The 26,287-nt window shown below is 46.2% G+C and overlaps 1 protein-coding gene across 2 annotated transcripts in view; it reads left to right on the plus strand.

The window, feature by feature from the left end:
• Nucleotides 1-1,164: 1,164 nt before the first annotated feature.
• The window catches only part of LRRC8B (leucine rich repeat containing 8 VRAC subunit B), a 63,032-nt gene continuing 37,909 nt past the window's right edge, over nucleotides 1,165-26,287 (plus strand). Inside the window, exon 1 of one of the 2 annotated variants that reach the window (XM_074369889.1) lies at nucleotides 1,165-1,320. The gene's annotated coding sequence lies outside the window, so the exon portion shown is untranslated. Of the gene's footprint in view, nucleotides 1,321-12,355; nucleotides 12,452-26,287 lie in introns of those variants that run through there. The other variant, XM_074369890.1, reaches the window with a different exon arrangement.

Here is a 26,287-nt window from a genome sequence, read left to right on the forward strand (position 1 = left end):
AGTTGTGCCATTTACTTTCATTTATACAAACCGATCAGATATGCTTCAAAGGCTTCAGAGGCTTCGGTTTTTATAGTGTTTATTTTATTCCTTTGGGAGGTTCCTGTAAAAACTTTTTTTTTTTTTTTTCGTTAAATGGGAATGTGATCCCTGTAGCAATCCGGAGATAGAGGTGTTGCCTAAATTGAATCAGTGTTGAGGATGACAGCCTGTGCAAAGACTGAGTTAAATCTGGGGTGGGGATGAGAGGAGGTGGTGAATGGGGATAACAGAAATTTTAAATCCCCCGAATTCCTGGGTTTGGAGTGTTTGTTTGGTAAGGAGCCTTGCTGCTTTTCAAAGGAAGGCCACTCAACTGCAGAAGGAAACCGAGCGGGGCAGTAGGCGGGTGGACCGGCCATAAAACCCCCTTTATGAGTAAAACTAGGCCCCTCTGCCATGATGCTCCCTCCCCATCTCGAGGATAAGGATTTATGAGAGAGACGGATGCTACTGGAGGCCCAGAATCCTAACTTAAGCCGCTTAGTTTGGTACAACTGTAAACTGCCACGCGGCCCTGCAGCCTGTCTAAGCACGCGGTGTAAGAAAAGATAGATTTCTGCGTGTGAGAGTTAAGTTCGCGCCTGCTCCCAGTCTTCCCTTGGGCTGCAAACCCATCTGTAAATAACAAGTCGCTCAGGATGCACACGTGGGAAGGCGGCGGCCGACACCAACACCGGACTTCCAGAGCCCCTCGCATGTGCGCCTGGACAGTCCTACGCCTCTCTCCCGACCCTCTCCCCGCCCGCGAGAGGTGTGCAGCCGGGCCCTGCTGCCCGCGCACCGGCGCTCGCGGCGGGGCGGCCGGGCGGCCTCGTGGCGCGCTCCCGGGTGACGGCAGCCGCGCTTTGTTCCCAGCGCTGAGCGGTGAGTCACCGGCCGCGCAGTCCCGAAGCTCGGCAAACACTCGGGCCGCGGCGGCTGCGAAGTCAACAGCAGGCGCAGCCACCGAAGCCGCCGCAGCGCGTTCTCCCTCTTCCTCCTCCTCCGCCGCCGCCGCCGCCGCCCCGGCGCGGCCCCCGCCCCCGCCCAGTCCCCTCCCCCTCCCTCCGCGCTCTTAGTCAGCGGTTCGCGCCGCCGCGCCCCGATTGGCCGCCCGGACGCGCCGCGTCACAATGGAGCCGCTCGGAGGCGGCGAGCCGGGCAGCGCTGGGGCTTCCCGCTGAGCCCGCAGCAGCCGGCGGCGAGGGAGAGCCGGCGCGGGGCGGCCGCCGGCGCGCCCGGAGCGGCGCAGGGCGCCCGCCGCGGGGAGCGCCGGCGTCCGGGGCCGGAGGCGCGCAGGTAGGTCGGGGCGGGGCGCCCCCCGCGCGGAGCAGGAGCCGAGCCGACCCGGGGGTGGAGGAGGAGGACCGGGTGAGGGGACGCAGCAGGTGGGGCCGGCCGAGCAGGTGCGGGTACCTGTCCCCGTCTCACCTGCGGGCCGGGCCTGCGGGCAGGTGGCTGGGCCAAAGCGATGAGGCGCGGCTTTGCCGCTCCCTGGTCCCCGGCAGAGAGGGAGTGATACCCCGGAGGGGACCTCTTCCGAGTGCTGGGGTCATCTGGGGCAGGAGGAGTGGGCGCCCGCGGCGAGCAAGCCCCTCTCTCCCCGAGCCCCGTCGGCGCGGCAGCGGAGCGCGAGTCCTCGGGGGGTGCGGGAAGCGGGCTCCGGGTCCCCGGGCTGCAGTCTCGCCCTCCCTAGGGGAGCGGACCTCTCCGGGGGGCGTCTGCGCTGCGGCCTGTCTCTTTTGACCCCTGCCCTGGCGCTGTTGGTTGGCAAACATTTTCTGCTCATGGGAAACCTTCGATTGTTGGCCTGCGATATGATGGTGGTGTCGGCGTTCGTTAGGGCGAAGGGAGCAACCTACACCCGTTTCGAGAGAGAAGCCGAGAGTTTCCTCCGGCGGGGCTGCAGCGGAGCAGGTGCTGAGAGACCGGCGGGGAGGAGGCTCGGTGCTGGCTCGTCACTCTGTGTCCTCAGCTGACTTCCCGAAGTCCATAGGTCGCCTCTAGTCGGATGACGTTGGTGGAAGCTTTCTTTGTGGTCAGAAAGGCTCCCTCTCAGCAGCCCCCTTCCCGCCTCCCGAGAGGAGGGCAGATAAATTTTAAAACAAAAACCTACCCGTGAACTTCCTTGAGTAAATTTGCCTTGCCAAAACCTTTTTAAAAGTCCGTGAAAAGATATCAGTATGAAAATTTTAAATTGCAAATATGTGGCCAACTTAAAATAGGCAGTGTTCACTGCTTTCCAAGAGGAAATGAAATGGCATGTTTCTTTATCAGACTGTTAGGTCTGCTAAACCTAAGTGTTAGGTTGAAGACACAGAAGCAACCAAACTGCAGTGTAATTAGTTACCAGTTCCAGGACCCTCCGTGTGTTCAGGTTCCACCTCCTGAGACCCCAAAATGCTCTTCGGTTTGTGAGTGCCAAGATGACTTTCTTTTGCCCCTGGCTTTCCTAGTCAGTAGCTCCACCCTTGAAGGAACATGAAATGACAGCCAGGCGCACGAGTAACTGGGTCTGTGTGAGTGAAGAGTAGAAGCGCTGACGTGTCTGACGTTGCTCTTCGTTCAGGTATGAAGGGCGCACAGCTGTCACTGAGTGCACGGCTGAGTTACGGCACTTAACCCTACTTACCCCTCTACTGCTCATTAGAATTAAATTTACGATTCTTTGAAACTTGTTCTGTTTTTCTTCAGTTGGAAAGGTGTTCCAACATGTCCAGCCTAACATGCACATTCTCACGTTGAGAGTGATTTCATTTTCAATGATTTAGATTTGCTGTTAAGATTTGCTTTTCTAAGACCGTTCCCCTCCCCATTGCTGTTTCAGCCTTCTGACTCCTCAGAAGGAAAGCACTAACATTAGTTAAAATGAAAAGGGCTCTAGTCAATATAACTGGAAAGAGATATCATGTCCTCCAAGGTTTGTTTTTTTAAATAGAATTTATTTTTAGAGCAGTGTTAGGCTCACAGCAGAACTGAGAGGAAGTGCGCAGAGTCCCCATATACCCCCGCCCCCAACTCCTGCACAGCCTTCCCCATCATCAGTATCCCCCAGAGTAGTCCATCTGACACATCGATGAACGAACGTTGATGCATCATTCTCCCCCGCAGACCATATATAGTCTGCATTAGGGCTCATTTGGTGGTGTACATTCTATGATGCATCCACCATTACAGTATCATCAGAGTGTGGTACTATACTGTATTATCACTGCCCTGAAAGTCCTGTGCTCCACCAAAATCCTCTGTGTTCCACCTATACATGCCTCCTTCCCCCACCTACCCTTGGCAACCATTCATGTTTTTACTGTCTTCATAGTTTTATTTTTTCAAAATGTCATGTTATTGGAATCAGTCTGTAGCCTTTTCATATTGGCTTCTTACACTTAGTGTTATGCATTTAAGTTTGCCCCATGCATTTTTATGGTTTGATAGCTTATTTCTTTTCAGTGCTGAATAATATTCCATTATCCCTCCAAATTTTTTTAGACTGCGTGGGTATTTTCCTGCAAAGGCTTGAAATTTGTGATTTTTTGTTTTGTTTTGTTTTCTGGGGTCGAAGGGTAGAAATATTTTAATATGTAGAAGATTCTTGCTTAAGCTAATTTTTAAAATCTATAAACAAGTTTTTTTTTTTTTTTTTTAATTTAAAAATCCTCTTGATGGTACCTGAGTATTTTTATATTCCTTTTGGACTTTTTACTGCCCATACGAAAATAGCCTATTTAGTCTAATCTCTGAAATTTATTTAGTGTCTCTCACATTGAAGTTCCACATTTTATTTTTGTTTCTCCTTTCCAGCATCCACCTAGCATACACTGATATCATCAGGAAAAATGTACACTGAGGATTGAACCCAGGACCTCGTGCATGCTAAGCACTCACTCTGCCACTGAGCTATACCCTCCCGCTGGCGGCATGATTCTCATTGCCTGCTATACAGCGTGTCCCTCTCTGCTTTCCTGACTTGGGGAGTACAGTATGCTCTGCAAACAAATCTGACCTGTGACCACTCAAAAGAAACCGGGGAGGTCCAGTTACAGCATAGAGTGCATTTAACCAGCTGCAGAACGCATTGCCATTTCTGTCTTGTCTGCTTTCACATTGCCGCCTTTCCTTTTTTTTTTTTTTTTTTGCTATTGCCCACTTGCATTTTATTTCCCATCTATATTTTATAAATTTCTTGCATAACCTTATTATGACTTAGTTTTTTTTTTTCTGGTGTTTAAAATAATGTCTTTGGCAGACATAACAACTTATCTTTCCCTGTCTGGACTATTAAGATTGATCTTAAATAAAATTAGGCCTAACTCCAATCACTGGGTCTCTCTGCTAAGTTCTTATCAGTGCTGTTCATTTAGAAACTGAACAAAGGGTAATAATAAACTCCCTGTTCTGTGACTTCCCCTCATTTAGGATTCCACTCAATTGCAACACAATTTAAATTCACTTCTTCAATGCTGTTGTGAATCTGTGTAAAGGAAATGAATAAAAATGAGTTGTCAGAGCTTCAACCTTGACCTTTGTTTTTGCCTTTTTGGGCTGTATGCTGTCTTTGATATGGGTCATGTGACTTGGCTTGTCCCTTTCCAGACCGTGCATCTCATCTCCTGCTTCTCTGATTTCAGGGTTCCTTGTAATTCTTCCTTGTCTGTTTCATCCTGTGGCCATTTCCAGGGCTCTGCTCCACAGTGCCTCCTTCTCGGTCAGCATCATCTTTCAGAGACATTACCAGCTGCACAGCTTCTGTTTCTTTTCCCTTCTCAGCTCCGTGCAGGTCCCTCTCTGATGGAGACTACGTTCTTGCTCTCCAGTAGCATATTTCCTTTGATTGTCTCTCAGGTATGCAGAGTTGAGAGTGTATTCGAACCTTCCTTCTTTTCTTCTGTCAAATTCTTGTCAGCATTTTTACACACACACACTCCTCCCCTACCACCAACCTTTTGCAGAATTATAAGCAGGAGTTCTTCAGGCTTCTACGTAAGAGCATGGACTTTGCAGACTGGTGGGCCTGGATTTGAATCCTACATGAAGACTTTGGATGAGTTTCTGGATGAGGTAAAATTAGCTGCCAGTTACAGAGACTGCAAAGAAGAGTGGCTTAAACAAAGTGATGTTTGTTTCTCTTTCACATTAAAAAAAAAAGTTTCTAGAGAGACAATCCAGAACTGGTATTATGAGTTCACAAATCTCCTGAGACCTAGGCTGGTTCTACCTTTTAGGTCCACTAAACATCAGATGAGGCCTTCAACTTCATGGTCCTAGATGGGGCTTTAGCCATCACATGCAAAGTAGAATGGAGGAAGGAAGGAAGGGAAGGAGACGGAGAAAGGCAAGAATCTGTGGTCTCTTTTTTTGTTTTGTTTGTTTGTTTTTAAACTTTTTTTTTGAGTTATAGTCACTTTACAATGTTGTGTCAAATTCCAGTGTAGAGCACAATTTTTCAGTTATACATGAACATACATATATTCATTGTCACATTTTGTTTTTCGCTGTGAGCTACCATAAGATGTTGTATATATTTCCCTGTGCTATACAGTATAATCTTGTTTATTCTACATTTTGAAATCCCAGTCTGTCCCTTCCCACCCCCACCCCCTTGGCAACCACAAGTTTGTATTCTATGTCTATGAGTCTGTTTCTGTTTTGTATTTATGTTTTTGTTTTTGTTTTAAATTCCACATATTAGTGATCTCATATGGTATTTTTCTTTCTCTTTCTGGCTTACTTCACTTAGAATGACATTCTCCAGGGACATCCATGTTGCTGCAAATGGTGTTATATTGTCAGTTCTTATGGCTGAATAGTATTCCATTGTATAAATATACCACATCTTCTTTATCCAGTCATCTGTGATGGGTGTTTAGGCTGTTTCCATGCCTTGGCTATTGTAAATAGTGCTGCTATGAACATTGGGGTGCAGGTGTCATTTTGAAGTAAGGTTCCTTCTGGATATATGCCCAGGAGCAGGATTCCTGGGTCATACGGTAAGTCTATTCCTAGTCTTTGGAGGAATCTCCATACTGTTTTCCACAGTGGCTGCACCAAACTGCATTCCCACCAGCAGTGTAGGAGGGTTCCAAGAATCTATGGTCTCTTAAGGAAATTTCCTGGAGGCTGTTATACACTTCCTGTTACATCTCATTGACAAGAATTTAGTATTATGGCCTCACCGAGCTGGAATAGAGACTGGGGGATATTGTCCTTATTCCATACACCCTTATGCCCAGCTGAAATGTGGGAGGTTCACATCTTTAGGAAGAAAGGGGGAAAGGAACATCAGAGTAGCCAAATACCACAGTTATTCTATGCCTCTTTTTTCTTGACTGTTATTACCCATCTCACAGGAGTCTTAGGATTAAAAGAAATATTACTATGAAAGCATTTAATACAGCATCTGGCATAAACAAGCTTTCAGTTAATGTTAGTTCATATCCCTCCTTATTCCTTTTTCATGAGTTTTCTCATTTCCCTGCTACCGCATCATGGGCATCCAAATCCTATTTTAAATACTCGCCCCAGTTGATGGTACTAAGCTGTAGTCTTGTACCTTTTCATGAGCGGGAGCAACAAACACATTATTATTCAATGTCAGCTTTTTTTTTTAGCTTAAGGTAAGGCTTAGATTTAAGACATAGCTCTTGGGATCAAATAGACCTAGATGTGAACCCTGGCTCTGCCGCTTAGTCAGTGTCGAACCCCAGCCTCTTGCTCCCTCCATTTCCTCATCTGTGACCCGGGGTAAGATTCAGATATGAGGATTAAGTGAAAATAATAGAGAGAGAGCGCCTGACAACGTCAGTGGTAGTTTTTCTTATCTTTTTAAATTTGGCCTAATCTGGGTGAACCTTTTTGAAAATAAACTGTTATTCCATTAAAAAAAAAGTTTTAAAATTGGTCATCTCCATGCATATCCAAATGAGTGTTGTTAAATTGTTAGTCAAACCTTTTGATAATTGTCTCCAAAATCAGTTTAAACCCAAATAGCAGCAAAGTCTTTCATGTATCTTTTTTTAAAGAAAAAAACAGCATAGCTGAGCCTTATTTAACCTTATTCAGCCTTGATTTGAATGATTTTTGGCAGATCCACTCTTAGAAGCAGAAACATTTCCACCAGTGAGTATATTTCATAGCATCTTTCCCCCAGTGGCTAGTTGTTAAGCGCCTACTGTGTGCCAGAAGCTGTGCTAGGTTCTGGGGACATCTTGGTAAGCAGAAATGAGCATGGTCCCTGCTGCTGTGGAAGCTGCAGTTACTGAGGGAGACAGGTGAATCGATCACTGCAAGTAAGTGAAACATTGCCATTATTAAAGCATTACGAAGGAGACGTGTGGGTGCTGTGAAAGTATGTGCGAACATCTTATGATCCGAGGTTGAATGGTGACTTTAGGAACGAAAAATTGGCCAGTGAGCTGAAGTAAAGAGATGTTATGGGCATATGGTTTGAAATGAGCTCGGACACAAGGTGAGCCTGCCCTTGGCATGGACCAGAACACGCCACGGTCTCCAGCACCACTCCAGAGAATGCATTTCATGGTTTGGGGCCGTCTTTAAGTGCCCATGACATGTAACTTCTCAGCGTGCTGCTCTGAAAGGGGCTGCATAATTTAGGAATAATTTAATTCTTTCACAATTTATTCATGTTATATTGACAAACATTAAATTCACATACTTTTTTTTTTTTTTTTTGATACACCAAGCACAGGCATCTGACGAAACTGGCCGTAAAGCAGGCTCTTTTCAGACAGGGTCCGAGGTGGATCTGCATCGCCCTTAGCGGGTGGAATTGGAAGCCATTTGGCTGAACGGGGGGCATATGAAACACTGTGGGCAGAAGAACAGGTAGCCCACAACGCAGCAGTGGAAGGCAACCACGGGGTGAGAGGTGTGAGCAGCGTGTGCCAGAGAGCGGGCGGGACCGTGCTTGGGACGGCCCACCTCAGGGCCAGCAGGCAGCCCAACACCTGTCTCTCCAAGGTGTTCCAGGTCCGCATAGACAAGAGCCCAGCTTGGCACCTTGGCAGTGGGGTGCCGTTTCTCCTTGTCCTGTCCAGCTGAGCTAGTGGGGCATCCTTTGGGGGAAATGTCGCCTCTGGCCCCTGGTAGGGCTTGGGGTTTGGTTGGAGGCTCTGCTCCTGTGCACCATGTCAGGGCACGACTGAGCCTCGGGGCAGAGCCGCCTGCCACTGGGCTGCAGGCGCTTTCTTGTTCTAAGCTGATACGTTTAGGGTGAATTCCATTCGTCTAAAGGGTCTAAAGTTCATCTGTCTAGGCGAACCTAAAGGAGTTTGTTCCTGGCCCTGTTTCAGTGCGGGAATAGGCAGCTGAGCAGTGGCTTGTCTTCCCAAAGCAATTGTGAGTCATGATGCCTTTTCTGCAGGCACAGTGTGTGCGTGGTGGGCGGGTTTCCAGCCTCCCCGAGAGTATCTGTGCTAGGCAGCACTGCCCTAAGGGCCCGCAAGCCTTTCCCCTTCGCCCTCCCAGGAATGCCACAGGAACTGGGACTTCCCCCAGCTCCTCACTTGCCCTGTATGTGGAATTCCTCCCTCAGGGTGCACCAACCTTGTTTTGACCTCAGGGACTTCTCAAATGCTGTTCTCTGCCTGGAACATTCTTCCCTTAAGAATCTGCATGACTGCATCCTTCTCAATGGAAGGTCAGCTTCAGTGTGACCTCAGGGATACTTTCCCTGATCGCCTAGATAAAGTGTGGCTGCCTGCCCCCATCACAGTCCTCGGGCCTGGGTTTATTGCTTGCCGACCTGTTCATCTTCTGTTCCCCCCAACACAGACACCAGAATGTAAGTTCTGTGAAAGCGTGGATCTTGTCTCCCTGGTTTACCTGCTCTTAAGCCTGGAATGGAGCGAACTTCCCAACCTGCTGCATGTGATAGTGGGCAAAAAAATTACCTGCCTCGTAGAACAAGTGGGGCCTGGAGTTAGGGCGCTGAAGGTACTTTCTCTCCCTGAAACTTGTGATTCATCTTTTGATTCCATCAAACATCAATACCATTTACCCAATTACATAACCCAAAAAACTTAGAACACATTTTGGGCTTCTCTTTGCTTTGTTCCCCCCTAAACTACTCCTTAAACAATAGTAACCAGTTTGTCCAGAGGCCACATCCTTAAGGTCCCTCCCTTCAGCGCCCTTCCTTCACAGCCTCTTGACTGCCTTGAGTCCTGCCAGGACCACCGCTAATTGTCTTCCAGCCAGCAGTTCAGTTTGTAGTCTTTCCCCTCTTCCACCTCCCAGATCTGTCACCCACACTGCAGGGAAGGCAAATTCCACAACCACTGCTGCTTAGTTTAATAATCGTGTCGTGACTTGCTTTGCCGCAGGATCAAGTCCAGATGCCTTGGAGACCCACATAAGACAGTCTTCCTCTGTGTGCTTCTGCAACTCTCCAGCTTCACCTCTCGCCCCTCTGTCATTTCTAAGTCATCAGTGCACGCACCACGCACACAGTGTGCACAGTCACGCACCACGCACCAGCCATCCCAGACTGTTTGCGGTGCAGGGAGGAAGGCACTAGGTTGCCAGGTGGCTTCGCTCCCCTCTGTCTGTGGTGTTCACATCGCCTTGTCAAACACCTGCCCGTCTTTCAAGAGTCAGTTCAAGTGTACCTATTCTGAAAGACCATTCCAGACCCTTGCCCTCTGCCCACCACTTCCAGGAGCTCCTCATTCCTTTCTCTGCACTGGCTCTGAGCCTGCACTAACCCTCGTGTAATCCCCGCGCCAGAGACCGTCTCCGCCGCCTGCTCGGTGCTCCTTCGTGGTGAAGCTACTTTCTTCATCTCCTGAGCTTCCTGGGCCAGGCATTACGCTCGGCACGTGAATCAACATCTGGAAAAGAACTGAGCAGTCAGATTCGGTGTGCTTACTATCTAGTCCGGGGCTTTGTTTCAGTAAGACACTTTTGGCTGGCATTTGAAAAATTGAAAGACCTCCTTGAAGGTTAGAGGTAGGAAGAAGGGGTACTGTACACGTGCTGTTAGTAGATGCCAGTTGGATGGCCGAAGTATTTTGTCAGTGAGCTGGCGTTCACTGAACACTTACTGTGTGCAGAGCGCTTGATTTGGCCATTTGCAGGGGATGCTCGAGACAGCTTTCGGACTTTCCTGAAATGACTCTGGCTTTATCTTTTTATTGTATCAAAACGTTAGATGGTCGGCACAGGTTCTTGGCTTCCAGGCACTTTAGAACAAAGTGTCTGAATGTTTTTCATCCACTACCTCTAAAAGGATTTTGAAACACTGTCCTTTTCTCATCCAGTTTAAAAGTTAATATCAAAAATTTTTATCTTGATTTTAAATAGTTATAAAAGATGGTGCTTCTGATATTATAAACACTGATTTTTAAAAACCACTCTTTTTAATGTACACAACGGAAGCTAAATTTAATACCAAAGTGGTTTTGTCTCTACCGTGTCATCCGTGTAAAAACCACATTGTAAACAGACTCTTCCAGAGAAGCCGGGAGTTTTACACAGTTGTTTCCCTCGTGGAATCATTTCATTCCTCTTCTCCTGTAAAACTTAATCCCCATACAATGTTCTTACGTTTGAAATCTTTTACTTATTACCTGTCATACTCTTGTGACACACATGTACACATACCAAATCTATTTTTTTAAGTTCTTTTGACAATAAGTTTCTATACTTCAAATAAAATTTCATTTGGATTGAGTTATTAATTTTGACTAACATACAATTGACCAGAACAAGTATATTAGAATTTTGATGAATAATTATTAAGCATAGGTAAAATTTTGCTGGAAAATAATTTCTCAGTGAGGTGCCTGGGGCTTTAAAATAGCTTGTTTATGCAGAGGTAAATATCACGTATGCTAAAACAAGATAGGCTTCATAATCAAATCAAGTGCTTCTCTTTAAATGTAAACACTTGAGACACATTATTTTACTGCATAAATGAATATATGGGCATGAAGGCAGTATAACTCCACTCTGCTTTTAAAACTCCTGAGGTGTATGCCAAAAGTTACGTAGCGACTGACCACAAAAGTGATTGTCTAACAGCTTGATAAGGTCTTCTTCTAGTGCTGTTTGCAAGCAAGGACATGGATGGATATTTTCCCCTGACTCCCAGAAGGATTTCTCGGTCTTGAAAATCATTCTCTTTCTTAACATCTCTCACCCTACAGGTATTTCAAATGACCTTCGGCTTTGGGCCCTGGAGATTTTCACTGCCCAAGGCAATGCACCGTAAGCAGTCTCCTGATAAGTGAGCTGTTTACCTTTCTTCTGGAACGTGGGGAGAGGATGGCTGAAAAGGGAAAACGGGAGATGGCCAGAAAGAACCAGCTGGACATCAGGGGTTCTGAAGCAGATGCTTTTTAGACAAGGGTTAACTGGTGATCTGGAAAGGGATTCTACCAGAGTACCCTTCCTTCCAAAAACAAAAGGCCCCCAAACCCTATACCCACTTTGAAGATCAGCTGGTTTGGGGGGCTCAAGAAAACTTTTCAGTCAAACTGACTATCAACTCTTAAGGGGGAAGGCCTCTAATAGACCAGTTTAAAGATTTCTTCTTGGTGGACAAGAGCATTCATTAAGGAAAGAACATAGTTGGAGCTTATGACTCTTTTAAAAATACTTGATGGAAGTTAATTTGATACCAAAGTAATTGAATCACCATTATTTGTTTTAAGAACGTATGCTCAAACTCTCCTAGAACATTTAGAAATAGTACATGAATTTTTAATACTCACTGTTAGATTAGACACAAAAAGAATGCTGGTAAGGATCACCAGGTGCTTGACCGGCAATCACCTACGGCAGCAGTAGGTGACTTCTGAAAACAAGTTTTAATCCCACTGAAAAGAAAATTTCTGCGGTGTTTCATCGGGAATGCTAATTTCTTTCCAAGAGGAGGTTGTGAATTACATGCAAAATGGTTTGGTCCCAGGCTAGGTTTGGGACGCTGTTTTCTTTACAGAGCACTGCAGTCTGAAGGCAGAGGAGGTGAGTCTGGCTTCGTGCCACTGAGTGGGACGTCTTCACTGGGTCCTCCCGACACCTTGTATGTCAGGACGCTGTGCAGGTGTCCCCCGTCCCCTTGCCTTCTCCCGACAGCTTATAGTAGATCTCTCCTGAAACACTTCACAGGAGCCCCCACCTCATTACTGTGTTATACATTTGCGCATCGCTTCTCTCATACCAAAGCATTTACACTCGCATTTATTCTCCTGATGACCTGTGGGAGATGGAGCAAGTGTTATCCATCCCCATGATACGGACGTGGACACTGAGTTAATAAGGAGATGTGCGGCTTGTCTCAGCAGATGCCACACGTGAGTGCAGATCTGGCACCTGATGAGGCAACTTCTTCTGCAGTATGCTGCCGGCCTCCTTTCCCCGGATGTGTTATTTTATAGAAGGCTCTAAAGATTGGAAAACGTGTCTTAAGGTGAGCACGTGAAGACTGAGTAAGATAGATACGCTCGTGAAGTGCTCAGTAGAGTGCGCGGCTCTTAGCAGGCCCCCAGATTTTTTACAAAGAGAAAAAGAGTATTTGAATTTTGGGCCTGCCATGCTTTGTGTTATGGATTAAAAAAAGTTCATTCATTATTTTTTGAGCAATTCATATTTACCAGGCATCTCACCAGGCACTGGGATCTATATGCAACTATGAAGAAAACAGAATTCAAACCCAACAATGAAGAAGACAGAATGAGCCCTTTTTGGATGTAGCACACATCCCAGAGGAGAGAAGAAAGGCAGTAAGCAAATCCGACACATGATGTCGTGTGCTAAGAGCGGAAATGAAGGAAAATGAAGCAGGGCAGAGAGCTAGAGAGTGGCTGGTGGCGGGGGTTGCACAGGGTGGCCAGGAACAGCATCCCTCAGCTTAGGGTGAGGACTTTTGGGAAGACCTGAATATTACGCTCACTTGAGTCGGAGCTCAGAGCCTTGAGTTCATGTGGATAACCTGACTCAGTTCATGGTATTCTAGACTTGTGCGAAAGAGACCTTAGAGAGTATCTCAGTTTTTACATCGCACGTGCATACGTAGCCTTGAGAGTTTTTCCCGGAATAACACACATGCATAACATTTTAACGTGCCTTGACACCTCCAGTTCACACCCCTGCTCTATTTCAGCTTTTCTTTTTGCTGACAAGACATTAAGGTTAAGACATCAAGGTAAGAAGCATCCAGTGGCAGACTGGTTTGCAGCTGAGTCAAGGGCCTACGAGTCCCACAAAGTTGCCCATTGCTTTCTTCTGCTAAACTCGTAGGTTGCTAGAGTGTTAAACTCTCTCAGGTTAGTCCATAAAGCATCTCCTGCTTTGTTTTGTATATACACCATTTTTATCTGCATGGCATAAAACCTCCCCAACTAGCTCATGCAGCTAGTGTGTCTCCTTTTCCTGTTTCCTGACCAGTAACAACATAAATAATATCCCAAGTATTCCAAATGTCCTAGAAAATTAGGACCCGGGCTGGTGGCAGGGAAGGAAAAAAACAAAAAAATAAAATGGAGATCTTGGAGCGGGAAGAATTTTCTCACAGAGCTGATAGGGACTGACAGCGCCTTTGAAGGTCTCTGTACAGACATCAGAGGGGCTGGAGTTGGGAAAGACCTTGTCCCAGTTTCAACAGGGACAGCGACTCCCTGGGGGAATAACAGCCACCCCACAACCCCACCCAGGGATTTCCTCTTGGGCCGTTTTTTACAAAAGCTTGGAAGACAGAGCTGTCTCTTTCAGGAAGATACTCACTGTATCAGCTTATCTTCCCAGCCACGCTTCCTTAACAGATGTCTCGACTTTTAACACTGCAAAATAACAAAAAATGTTCAGTAGTAATCCTCCACACTGGGGAGTGCATATGTGACTTCCAAAGTTGGGTGCTGTATAAAGCTTTTGATTTGCATACAGGATTTTCTAATAAAACACATCTGGCTTTAAACCCTCCGAAGCTTGGCAGCTACCTCCTGCGAACATTGATAGTTGTTGAATTTTTAGGCTGCTTTCTATTGCTGCTCTTGAAGACAAAGAAACCTACTTTCCCCATTAGAAGTGCCCCTTAGTGTTATGTTGATAGATAGAAAAATTCTGGCCTTTTCTCTCTGAACCAGTGAAAGGACCCTTCTTCCATATTCCCATCCCCACTTCCCGTTTCTGGGTATTTCTAGCCTACTTTTCCATCTGTGTGCCTTGTTACTATGGTGATGGGCACCATAGAAATCGAGAACAAAGCAGATGTAATAAGCATCTCTTCCATGGTTTACAGTGCTAAAAAGGGATCAAGGTTTTTTCGGGCGTGGCTTGTTCTTTATTGGTGGCAGAACTGGGCCAGCCCAGCTGAGAGGGGGCGCGGGGGCTACGAGCTGATTCAGGGTCTGCTCTTCTGTTGCTCTGGCTTCACCAGCCCTTTCTTGACCCGTAGTCATGAAGGTGAATGGAGAGCGGTGGGAGCCTGTGGAGGGGTGCACGGCAGAGATAAGTGCTGCAGAGTCAGCCCACTGCAAAAGGCAAACCTACTGAGCGTAGCACGTGGGAGGGGATCTTGGCTGGTGTTGAGGTCTGCCAGTCCTGAGTCCTTGGCTGGATTGAGCGTTGTTTAACATGACCTTTCAGGAGAGGGGCTCTGCCAGCATGGACTTTCCTTTCTTCAAGGTACTTAGCCTGCATTAGATATTTTAAAAAATTAAAGATCTATCTTGCTTACTGATAGCTTGCAGTATTTGCTCCCATCCATTAAATTTTTAAAAATAAGTGGTTAAACTAATGTGCACTTATTTTGTGCTTGTTTTAGAATTACAGTTAAATGTTCTCTAGATACCGTGGAAATTAGTGTTTTTCGTAAGATCTGGGAGAAGGTGCCCACGGGCAGTTTCTGACCTTCCACACGCGTGGTCATTCGTTCATACGTTGTGTCTTCACATGTCAGGTTCTTAGACACTCACTATGAAATACCCAGAGATTAAATAAAATATTCCAGCTAATTACATCCTCTGGACAGTTATTTTTAAATTTATTATTATGTCTTAAGTTTTGTATCACTCATATTTTATGTCTATGTTTATGTAAAGGGAAAATAATTTAGCACCATGTTTTAGTATATGAAGTCAAGGGGCGTGAATCACATTTTTGGAGCTGAAGAAGGTGAATGCTCTGTGTGTCTTGCACGGTGTGTGGCATGAGGGCCTGAAGTTCCTTTTGGCTTTAAATTCGAGTTTCTTTGGCCATAGGGCTCCTTTCTTTTTTGCCTGATGAAGTAGGACTTTGCCAATTTTATCTACTATATTGGCTCTTACACGGATGTGGAAATGTGCTTGGAATCAACCTCATGCTTTGGGGCTTTTCCGTATGTGACAGTGTAGCCCTCGCCACCAAAGTCAGCTTTTCCCCTGGTACCATGCCTGGGAGAACCAGAGCACTGGAGCCTGGAGTGGGAGCTGGAGCTCCCAGTGCTGACTCGGCGCAGCCTCTGCCCAGGGCGGGCCTGCACATGCACTTTTGGCCCCCCAGGCAGCACGCAGCTTCATCAGGGGCAGCCCAGGAGCTGCAGGGAAGGTTTGGAAGCAGAAGGTGACGTCGGCTTTGCTCCAGGAAGCGATGCTGGCAGCTGTGTGGAGGATGAGTTGGAGATGTGAGAGAGCACGCCGAGGGACCAAGCAGGGCAGTGAGGATGGAGCAGAGGAGGCTAATAGGAAAAAAATGCCTGAGGAAGAGGTCAGAGGAGTAAATACACCCGTTTCCTTTCATCACGGGTCTCATGGTGGTTACGTTGCTGAAGTTTTGCTAGTTTTACTATTAAGTCCTAGCTCTTCAGCTGTTTTTCACAGAAGGACTGGATTACATTCCTCCTGATTATTTATGAGGCCCCTCGAATCCTCAAATTTCAGATTACCCGTGAATATATGTCATACCAGCACAGCTTTAAAGCTGAGTCTTCTGCTCCAGACTGAATGCGTCTCCCTCCAGAGTCATATGTTAAAACCTAACCCTTAAGGTTATGGTGGTAGGAGGGGGCCTTCGGAAGGTAATTGAGTCGCGAGGGTGGAGCCTTCAAGAGCGGGATTAGTGCCCTTGTGAAAGGGTCTCCAGAGAGCTCCCTGGCCCCTCCAGCCACAGCCGTGTGTGGACCAGGAAGTGAGCTCTCACCAGACCCCGAATCTTCCGGTTCCTGGATGCTGGGCTTCTCAGCCTCTGGGACTGTGGGCAGTGAGAGTTTCTGACTGAGCCGCCCAGGGTGTGGGAGTCTGTTGCAGCAGCCCCAGTGGACTAGGACGGTTCTGGACGTGAGTGTCTTCTGACTAGCGACGAGGGAAGGCTGCGGAGAAGGAGTGTGTATTCTGTGGGAAGGAAAAGGACTCTTTTGCACAGGAGAGTCTGCAGAAACCAGGTAGTCCTTCCGTGCAGGGCAGCTCCTCGTCTTCTAGGAGGCTTGCGAGCTGTCGGGTAGGTTTTGTGTTTGCGAGGAGTTCACTCCTTCGTGGGCGATTGTTCTCTGACGCCTCCGGAGCGGAAGGAGTGGCCGCTGCGTTGGAGGCTGTCTCAGTGTGGAGGAGACAGTAGGCCAGGCAGCGTTGCTTCTGCTTTCCCAGTTAAGCTGCGTTCTGAGAGACGAGCTTGCTCGAGTGAAGGCGCCGCCAGGCAGGGTGAGGGGCCACCCTGCCGAGCCGCTTTGCCGAGCACTGCTGCTGCGCGCACGGCGGCGCGAAGGCACAAAGCACGTTTAGGCTGCTGTTCATCTCATCTTGGGCTGAGCTGCTTTTGACTCTCCTCCAAGGTCTGTTTGAAGGTTATTCGCATTCGTGCTAGCCTTGTGAGATTGTTGGTTGTGCAGACGTAGGTAAATCCCGTAACTGCCTCAGTTGCCTCATCTTACAGTGGAGATAACCTCACTGAGTTGTTGGGAGCATGAATAAGGCAATTGATGTAAAGGGCTAAGTAGCATATTGAACACGTGGTCACCTTGTGATGGGCACCAGCTCCCGCAGCTGAGAGTCAGAACATACTGGCCACATTCGACTACCTCAGCCTCACGTCAGCCGCTTCTCAGGGCCTCACAAAACACGGGGCTTGTTGAGTCCCATTGACCTTTGACCTAGGAGGAACTGTTAGGGCAGGTGCCACCCGGTTTGTCTCTTGATGATTTATGACTTGTTTCAGTTAACTAGGCTTCAGTGGACCTTTTTCCTGGTTATCTTAAAAGTAGAGTCCAATTGCTTAATTCTGGAAAATTAGGCTTTTGTATAGTTACTGATTGCCCAGGAGCACTACAGACTAATTAGAAGAAATTATAGCTGTTCCAAGACCAGGTTGGAAAAGCCTCTAAATTTTTGTTATAGCCTGAAATATGTTCAGTCTTTGCATTCTCTGAAATTCAAGCACAAGTTATTCAGCAAACGAATAAGTAAAAAAAAATTATGGTCCTTCCCATCTTTAACACGTATTTTGAGATACATAGGTTTTAACTTTGAAGAGTCTTTCGTTATAATTGGTCCTCATGGTAACAACACTCAGAGTCACGTAAGTCTAAGTGGTAGGAAATGCTCATTTTTATTTGTCAGAAGTCCTAGAACGCCTTTGTTTCTCTTCCTGTTGGGTGTGAAGGTGACTGAGTCAGTTAGGGGTAGTTTCCTAATCTTCAAGCAATCCAGATGAGAGAAGGTTTATTCTAACAATATGATCTCATTTTTGAAAAATGATGATTTTTTTAAAAAAAAAGGTTTCTGTCTAAGTGGGTGTGTGAGTGGAGAACGAGCCGCAAGGGTGCAGAGAGCTGGCCGGCGTGTGCGGCGGAGGGCGGGGAGTGGGGAGCGGGCAGAGGAAGGAAGCCGCTCCGCGGTTCATTCTTTTGATGCTGTGTTTTCCCTTCCAGTGAAGCATTCAGAGGTGTTACACATGGTTCAGTCTAATAAAAAAATTCTCCCTAGACAAAAGATTTCCTTTCCTAATGAGATTTCGTTTTGGTGCTTTGTCGTCAGTGTGCTGTGAATCTTGAGATGTTCTGTGTGTTTCTGTGATGTTGAACTAGTAATCTCGTTTGGATCTACCAGGCTTAGCAGCTGTTGTTTTTACCAGCTATTGCTAAATTGTGTTAACGTCCAGAGTTGAAAAAGCCTTTTCTCTACATTGGCCTAGATTATCCCGAGTTTTATGAAAAAAAAAATTAGAAGCCTTTTCCTCACCCCTCATAATTTTCACTTACTTGCAAGAAAACTTGTAATATTAATATTCCAGTGGATCATTTAGGTAGGCTGAGTCTTTCCCTCACGGGACACTGCTTGCAGTGTCATTTGTAGAACGGTATTTTTTTTGATGACGCCATCCATCTTCTTTTCTGTTGGAGGAAGAAGAGACCTCAGTTCCACTGTAATTTAAGTAGTGTTTAGTGTAATACGATAAATATTTGCAGTTTGATAGTCATGATTGTTCTTTGGCAAAGCAGAAGGAAAAGTTGAGAAGCCAGACTTTGAAAATGTCCTAGGAGAGAATAAACTCAGAATGACAGCCATGCCACTGGATAACTCTGCAGTTTCATTTGAAGGAGGGAATCAGACGTTGAATTTTGCCTTTTCATGTAAGTCATGTAACAGGAATTTTTCTTAAACAGCCGACTGTCTGGCTTGCTTCTTTTGCAGTCTCTTTTTAGGGGTCCTTCGGTTTGTCTATGTTGATTGTAAGGCAGTGGTTTTTGAAGCTAGAATCTATCTGTGCTCTTATATTCCCCCAGGGTTAAGCTTGTGGTTCTGAATCCTGTCTGACCACGATGCTGACTTTCACATTCTCGTTTTCCCGGTTGAGAGCTTTAATTTATTCTCATATAATCAGGATCCAAAGCAATAGTTTTCCTTGTAATCAAATCAGATGGCCAGTTATTTCTACATTTACAGGTAATGATGTGTATCAACAAATGCTTTATAATTACAAAGCCGTCTTTACATATATAATCGCATTTGATTCTGACCGTTCAGTGACGGGGAGAGAGGATGGCTACAGGTGATTTTATGGGTGAGCTCTGAGTCATTCAGTGTACCCAAAAAACACACGAAGAGAAGGACCAGGACAAGGACCAGCCTTTTAGCCCCATGTCTAGTGCTCTCTCTGGCCTGTCATACTGCACACCACGTTCTGTGCCACGAGGCGTCTGCCACGTGAGGAATTTAGTCAGTTTGCTGTGTGAAATTGGTGTACCAAATTTTAATAAATTTTATAAGACCAAATTGTTATCCTTTAGTTCTTTCTTTACTAAGCATTGTCACTGCACTGTCTGTGCAGTGAGAACAATTTCCTGCTTTCCAGGCCAATGACGTTGTGAATGTGCAACTTAAGTGGTAAGGAGCCCCAGGACAGCGATAAGAAGGATGTCCAAGGAGACATACGACTCGGGCAGGTTCAGTGCAAACAATGTAGGACGTGAGACCCAGGTGAGCCTGGCAGGATGAGATAGAATTTGGGAAGGTGCAGGGGATGGGAGGGACGTGTCTGAGCAGAGATGTGCAGAGGGCAGAATGTTCGCAGCACTGAAAGAACTGTGGGTGAAGTGATGCGTCCAGGATTTGCTTGCAGTAATCCCAGGCGTGGGTGTGGTGTGTTGAGAACTGCTGAAGCTGGGTGAAGGCCACAGGGGCTTCCTTGTGCTACTATTTATACTTCTGAATAAATATAAAATAGTATGTATTAAATATATGAAGACGGGGTGTGTTTGTGGGGCAGTGCGCAGGCCGGCCTGTCTGGAATAAAGGGTTTGTCCAACGGCAGGGTGGGGAGTGATGTTCGGGAACAGATTGGGTGGTGGGAGGGGGTTCGTGAAGGTACACTCTGGAGTCTGGGCGAGTGCTGGGAGACACTGGTTCATTTACTGGACTTGAGTTTCACCTGACGGTGAGCTCAGGGTGGAGTCACAGGGCAGCCTGGCGTCCTTGCCAAGGATTCAGCAGGATGCTTACGCCCCACCACATCTGACTTGCCGTACTCAGCTCTGGAAGGCACATTTCAAGCGGGCTTTTTACAAACTGAGTCTCCGTGGTGGGACGGATCTGTCTGGCATCTCAGGAGTTTCTCCTGCAGAGCGCTCCGTCGAATCGCAGCTGTCCACCTGGGAAAGGGCTTAATTCCCTCTGCCAGGTCGCTTTCCTGCTCCTCTTCAAACTCTCTCTCACGGGCCTGAGAATGGGCAGTAAAAGTGAAATAAAAACACTGCCGATTGCCAGTAATACGGGGTACCCGTGCGTGACGGCGTCTCATTTAGCCTAGAAACAGCCTCTCACAGTCTACGGAGCTGCACACAGCAGCACCAAACCATTTAGAAAGCCTAACATTTCGATGTAGCCGAAGCAGAGCTCCCTCTTCCTTCCTGCTGAAAATGCTCCTCTGTTGCTGAGGAAGAAGAGAAGGAAGAGAAATTTGGGTGGTTGGTGGTATTAAGGAATTGTTCATTATTTGCTTGGATTCAGTGGTGCGCTGGAGCTGATGGGAGCTGATTGTTATGTTCTCAAGAATTTTGCAAGCCAGTTGTTAAACACAACCATTATAAAATTCAAAGTATTAAAATAAAGGTCACACTCAAAACTTTTAATTTTCTATTTTACTATAGTTTGCTGTTGTCTGTGCTCTTAAGGTTATGTATGTCTAATGTATCTGCATAGTAAAGGAGCTGCACATCCAGTGACATCGTGTCAGTAGCTTGAAATTGGCCGTGGTGGAATATTTACACCATGGAAATTGGCAAAGACTACAGATCGGGGCCTTTTATTTCCCCCTCAGATAACTGGTTGTTAAATATCCACCAGCACACAATTAGGATATTGTGGCTATATTAAAAAAAAAAAAAAACTCTACCTTTTGGAGGTGCATACTGAAATAAGACAGATAAGATGTAATATCTAGAATTTGTTTCAAATAATCCAGTCAGGGTAGGTATCACGATTGTTGTATCAGAGTGATGGGCACGTGGGTTTCATATACTACTTTTGCGTATGTTTAAAGTTTTCCATGATTAAAAAGTTAATAACTAAGGAATGTTACAGTGTAAATAAATAAGTTGCCTTTACTCAGTGGACAGTCTAGTACCTGTCTGTCCCTCAAACTTTGATGCTATAATTGATAAAACATTATTCTCTAATTTTAGAGCCCTAATTTGTAACTGGTTTACATAGATCATTGACTTTAAATGTCTGTTTCTCATTAAATAGAATCCAGAAGTCACTCTGTGCAGTTTATCATACCTGTAAGGGTAAAGGAATCCAACAGGGCCCTCCCCCTACAATGAAAAGCTCTCTCTTCACAGTGGGGTGAAAAATGCGTTTATTGGATTGCAGTCGTGTTTGCAGAACCAGTTGTACAGAGAGGGAAAAATGAATCAAGCTGTTGCTAGAGGACTGCTGTGGGCTGTGTGACAGCTGTGCACCCTCTAGGTTTATTTTCAGTCTGACTGATTCGAGTCATTACTCAAGAAAGTGCTGTCAAGTGAATTGTCTTCTGTGCAGACGACGAGAGCCTTTCTAAACATTGCCCTGCTGATAAAATTGATGTGTTTGGCCGATGAATTAAATTCGACCCAGTCCAGCGACTTGAAATGCAGAGTTCAGGTTGCACACTGGCTGCATCTCACAACGAATGCGCAAGCACAGAACTTTCTCCTAACATAGCTAGACATCAAACGGAAAATATGTAGCGTAAATTGCTTAGAATACATCTTTTTTCTAAGTTTGAAGTCCTTTTTAATTTCATTCTTACTATGCATCTGGAGAATGGTAATAGTTTCTTCTTGTCTTTGATTGTATAATAGTTCGTGCTGACTAAATCCAGTAGACCAGAAAAAATTCTGTAGAGTAAGAAATGCAAGTGGTTGCTGTGATTATCCCATCAAACAGGGGGTGAGGAAATTATCGGGTGTTATAAGGGGGACAAGAAAAGGTAGTAAGAACCTTGAGGAGAAAGTATAACAGTCTTTTTTTTTTTCACATTTTTTAAATTGAGTCATAGTCATTTTACAGCGTTGTGTCAAATCCCACTGTCTTGTGAGGTGAAGTTGTGTGAGTGCCTAGGCTGTGTGAGAAGCACAGGCTTAGGCCTTTCTCTAGGTTTAACCACAAGAAAGAGAATCAAGATGTCAAGCGATGAAGACGACAGGTGTCGGGCTCAGGTAAGCCGGGGTCAGAATAGCAAAAGGAAGTCTGGCTTGAAGCAGGTGCTGAAAACAGGAATTGAGATCAGGAAACCAGAAGCCAGAGTGGGATGCGGAGAGGAACCGTGACTCCTCCTTTCTTCCCACTGGTAATTTCTTTGCACCAATTACCTTCAGTGCCCTACAGGGTCCCACCAAGATGCAGATCCTGAAGGAGTTTCTTTGGAGATATAAATAGAAGTCGTGGTTCAGGGTTAAGCTGGAATATGGAGACCGAGCCATGATTGCTAAGGAAAAACACACGCTGAGTTCTCGAAGTGCAGGAATCACGGGATTGCGATCTGTCTACTCAGCAGTTATTTACTGATCTCCTGCTCTCTGGGTTGAAATCTGGGGACACATCGCTGAACCCTACAGATGAAAGCTCTGTGCTCTTGAAGCTAGTGGGTAGACATAGAAAACAGACAGAATGATTACATAGTACATTAAGCAGAGATAAATTACATAGAGAAGAACAGAACAGGAAGTGCTCTTCAGCATTGGATTCCCCAGGATACAGTTTCCAACTCTACCAGAGCTAGCAAAGGAAAGATCGGTATTTGTAAAAATACAAAACATATGACGTCTGAAATTCCTTCCTGTTTCTGTCAACTCCTCAATAAGCTAAATATATTCACTATTTCTTCAAACAACCAATAGGTTTAGAGCACGAAATGTAGTTGAAGTCGCGGGGGGCGGGGGGAGAGCAGCCTTCTCTCAGTGCAGTGCAGTGAAAGCAGGCCCTCGTGTATCGCGTATCGTGTGAGAGCCGGCCGTTCGTGGACAGGGAGGCAGTGAGCACCTGCAGCAGGGAGGCTGGAAGTCACCTGAGAACTTCCAGTCCTGTTTACTGGATTGGGCAGACAAGCAGAAACCACTCAAGGAGGGGTGTGCGTGTGTGTGTGTGTGTGGGTGTGGGTGTGTTATAACATGCAGACTTCATGTCTTAGTCAACTTGATTGCCCTGGTAAAAAGTTAAATTGTCTCATCTTTAAATAGAAATATTTACAAAGGAAAGTGCCAAGTGCATCCTTTGCAGACAAGATGGACTCAGTCTAGTTCTTTATTTTAAGTAACTGATTTTTTCCAAATTACCAAGTGCACGTCTTTCAATCCAACACTGGCCAGGGCCAGCAGCAACAACGAGCATCTAACAAGCTCGTTCATTCGTCCTCCTCACCCAGGGCTCCAGTTTGCATCTATAACTGCCTGCCAGACCTTCACCCAATGACCCACGGGTATTGCAGACTCAGTATTTTGAAAACCAGACTCCTCACCCTTCTCCACTGACCAATTTTCACCATCGACTCTGTGACCAAAACCAGGGTGGTCACTTGTTCTTGAGTCCTGGCTCTCCTTAGCACCTGGTCTGCCACCAGCCCTGGTCAGTCCCTGAGGGAGCCTGGAGTCCGTGCCCGTAAGCTGTTCAGCAGAACACCTGCTTGAAAGTGCTTAGGAGTGGTGGTACTCAACAGCGCCGTAACGTACTTGCTTCTCTCCCCCTTCTCCTCACAGTCGCGTCTTCGCGCAAGCCTTCCTGTCTCCGGCCTCCTGCCCACATCATACACTTCTCCCTTCTGATGAACCCTCCGTGCTGCTGCCAAAGCAGCAAATGCTAAATTCCTAAATTTGAAATTTGACACTAGCCAGAACATTTCACTCCCTTGCATAAAAACCTTCATGAATTCCACAGCATGGTACCCAAGTCTCATCATGACCTGAACCTAAATGGCCTTTTCACCTCACCTTCTTCAGCTTTCCCCCTGGATTCACCCCCAAGAGCAATGCTCGGTCAAAACTTAGCTATGCCAAACTCCTAATAAAGGTATAAAAGCTTAATTATGTTCGTAAATTACCCTTGATTCAAAGGAAAAGAGCAAAATTCACCAGATTGCTCATTGGCTTTTCAGTGAATATTGAAATATTAACTCACACTTTATGATAAAGCCTTCGCCCAGGTCTACTTCTATTTCCTTTCCTCATCTCTCCCGTCAGCCAGTACAGCCAGATTTTTCCCTGTTAGCACTACTTAAAGTCACACCGGACATCTCCACGGACACCCCCTGTTCGGGTCCTCACTCCTCAGTTATTGATTTACTGCTGTGGGATCCTGCCTGGCTCCCTTGCCTTCATTCTGTCTCCCTCCCCTCCCTTCTCCCGCCCCAGGGTAGCCCCCGTGCCACACCAGCTTAATTTCCCCAGAACATTGCTCACGTTCTGTTTCAGAATTTATAATGGTTCCCTTTTGTGAGTCAAGTGAAGCCATAGTCTTCATTCTGGATGGAATCTTAGGTCCAAACTGCCCTCACCACGTCACCGCTTCACGTTGTGACGTCATCGCGCTCTGGCTGTGAAGACTCTCTCCTCAGTGGGACCTGCCGCCTCGCTGCTCTTCCTCACGCGAGACCCCGCTGCTCTTGCCGCCCCAGCGAGACGTCTTCCTCCTGGTTGGCCCCTGCTTACCCCCAGGGGCTCAGGTGCACACCGCCCGGGCTGCTTTCTCCACTCCCTGAGCTGTGAGAGGCGGCCTCAGACGGCGAGAACAGCACGATTTTGGTGTCAGTTATGGAGTCAAGCTCTCGTTCACCAGACACGTGTGACTTAGTTTATTTTTTTCTCTCTGAGCTGGTGTCCATATTGCAAAGTCAAGTGCATGATTTAAATGACTTGTGGGAAAAGATGCTCCATAAACTTTAAGCATTATGCAAATGTATCTCACTGTTTCAGTTATACTGTTTAATCCTTGATTATATATATTCCTGTTCCCTATTCATTTTGTGTGTATCTCCCATCTCCCTAACCTTGAGTGTTTTAAGGATAGATTTAAGGTGAAATGCCAGAGTAAAATGAAATAATGAATTCTCATTCACTGATTATCATTCCTTCTTGTCCTGTTTAGCCCACATCCACAGTAAATGTGCAATAAATTCCACCCTGTTCCCAGACTCCAAAGAATGCAAAGTATCAGGTGCTGTCGTGACAGTGTGGTATTTGCTACAGAAAGTGAGAGTAACAGGAAGAAAACGAGGTGCCCGAGAGCAGGGGTCTGACCAGGAGGCGACTGCCTCCGCACGACTTCTTTACGGTCCACGAGGGACCGTACAGAAGTCTCTTCGGCCTCTTTACAAAACGGCAGTAGGACCGTCTCATTTTCTTGGGCGTGACACAGCTCTTCCAAATGTCTGCTGGGTTCACTGCCCACGTCAGTGTGCCGGCTGTCACGCACACACACATGGTATGGACACACACACACACACACACGCCAGTGGGTTTGCACGTCGCTGCTTATCTTCGCAGGTTTTTTCTCTTTAAATTTCATTCTCGTGTGCAGCGGCCACGTGTCTGCGTAGTCTGCAGAGCAGCGCTGGTGTTCGCACTTGCACTGTGTTTGTGCGGTGTCTGATGGGAGGTATCTGACCACTTGATGAAGTCGTAGTAGTTCATTGCTAAGAAATGTCCATAAAAATACTGCAGTATTTTTCATATTAAACTCACTCAAATCTTGCTTAAGAATAAAGAAAAAGAATCAGTAAATGAGAATTCGTTCTATTTTTGCACAGGTATCTTCTAGCTGTCTCTTCCACAGGCAGCCCGCTAGGAGTCAGGGTGGAAGTGGAGTGCAGGGACTTACGGCTGTGCTTAGAAGGGCCATATGAACTGTAACAAGTCTTTTTTTTAATTGAAGTGTAGTCAGTTTGCAGTGTTGTGTCGATTTCTGGTGCGCAGCATTCTGTACACGTACGTATACACTCGTTTTCACATTCTTTCTCGTTACAGGTGACGTAAGATATTGAACATAACTGTGACAAGTCTTGTCTGACGCCACTGTCCTTGGACAGTAAGGGTAATCATTAGGTACTTGATGACTTAGTACGTCTGGGTCACTGAATCTTCATACTCAGTTCAAAAACAAACTACAAATAGTAAAATACAGTTCCTGTTTTTAAAGAGTTTGTATTTTAAAGCAAAATACAGGGAATGACAGTAACCCCAAAACAATTAGGAGAAATGAGATTTGCTTGTTACCTTAGAGGCAAAAGGTACATTTCTCCAAAGCAGGTCGTTAAAGATTGTGCCGGTTTGTGGCAGAGCTGGCTCAGTAGCATGAAAATGATAGCT

This window comes from Camelus bactrianus, chromosome 9, assembly GCF_048773025.1.
Source record: "Camelus bactrianus isolate YW-2024 breed Bactrian camel chromosome 9, ASM4877302v1, whole genome shotgun sequence".
Classification (NCBI taxonomy): Eukaryota; Metazoa; Chordata; class Mammalia; order Artiodactyla; family Camelidae; genus Camelus; species Camelus bactrianus.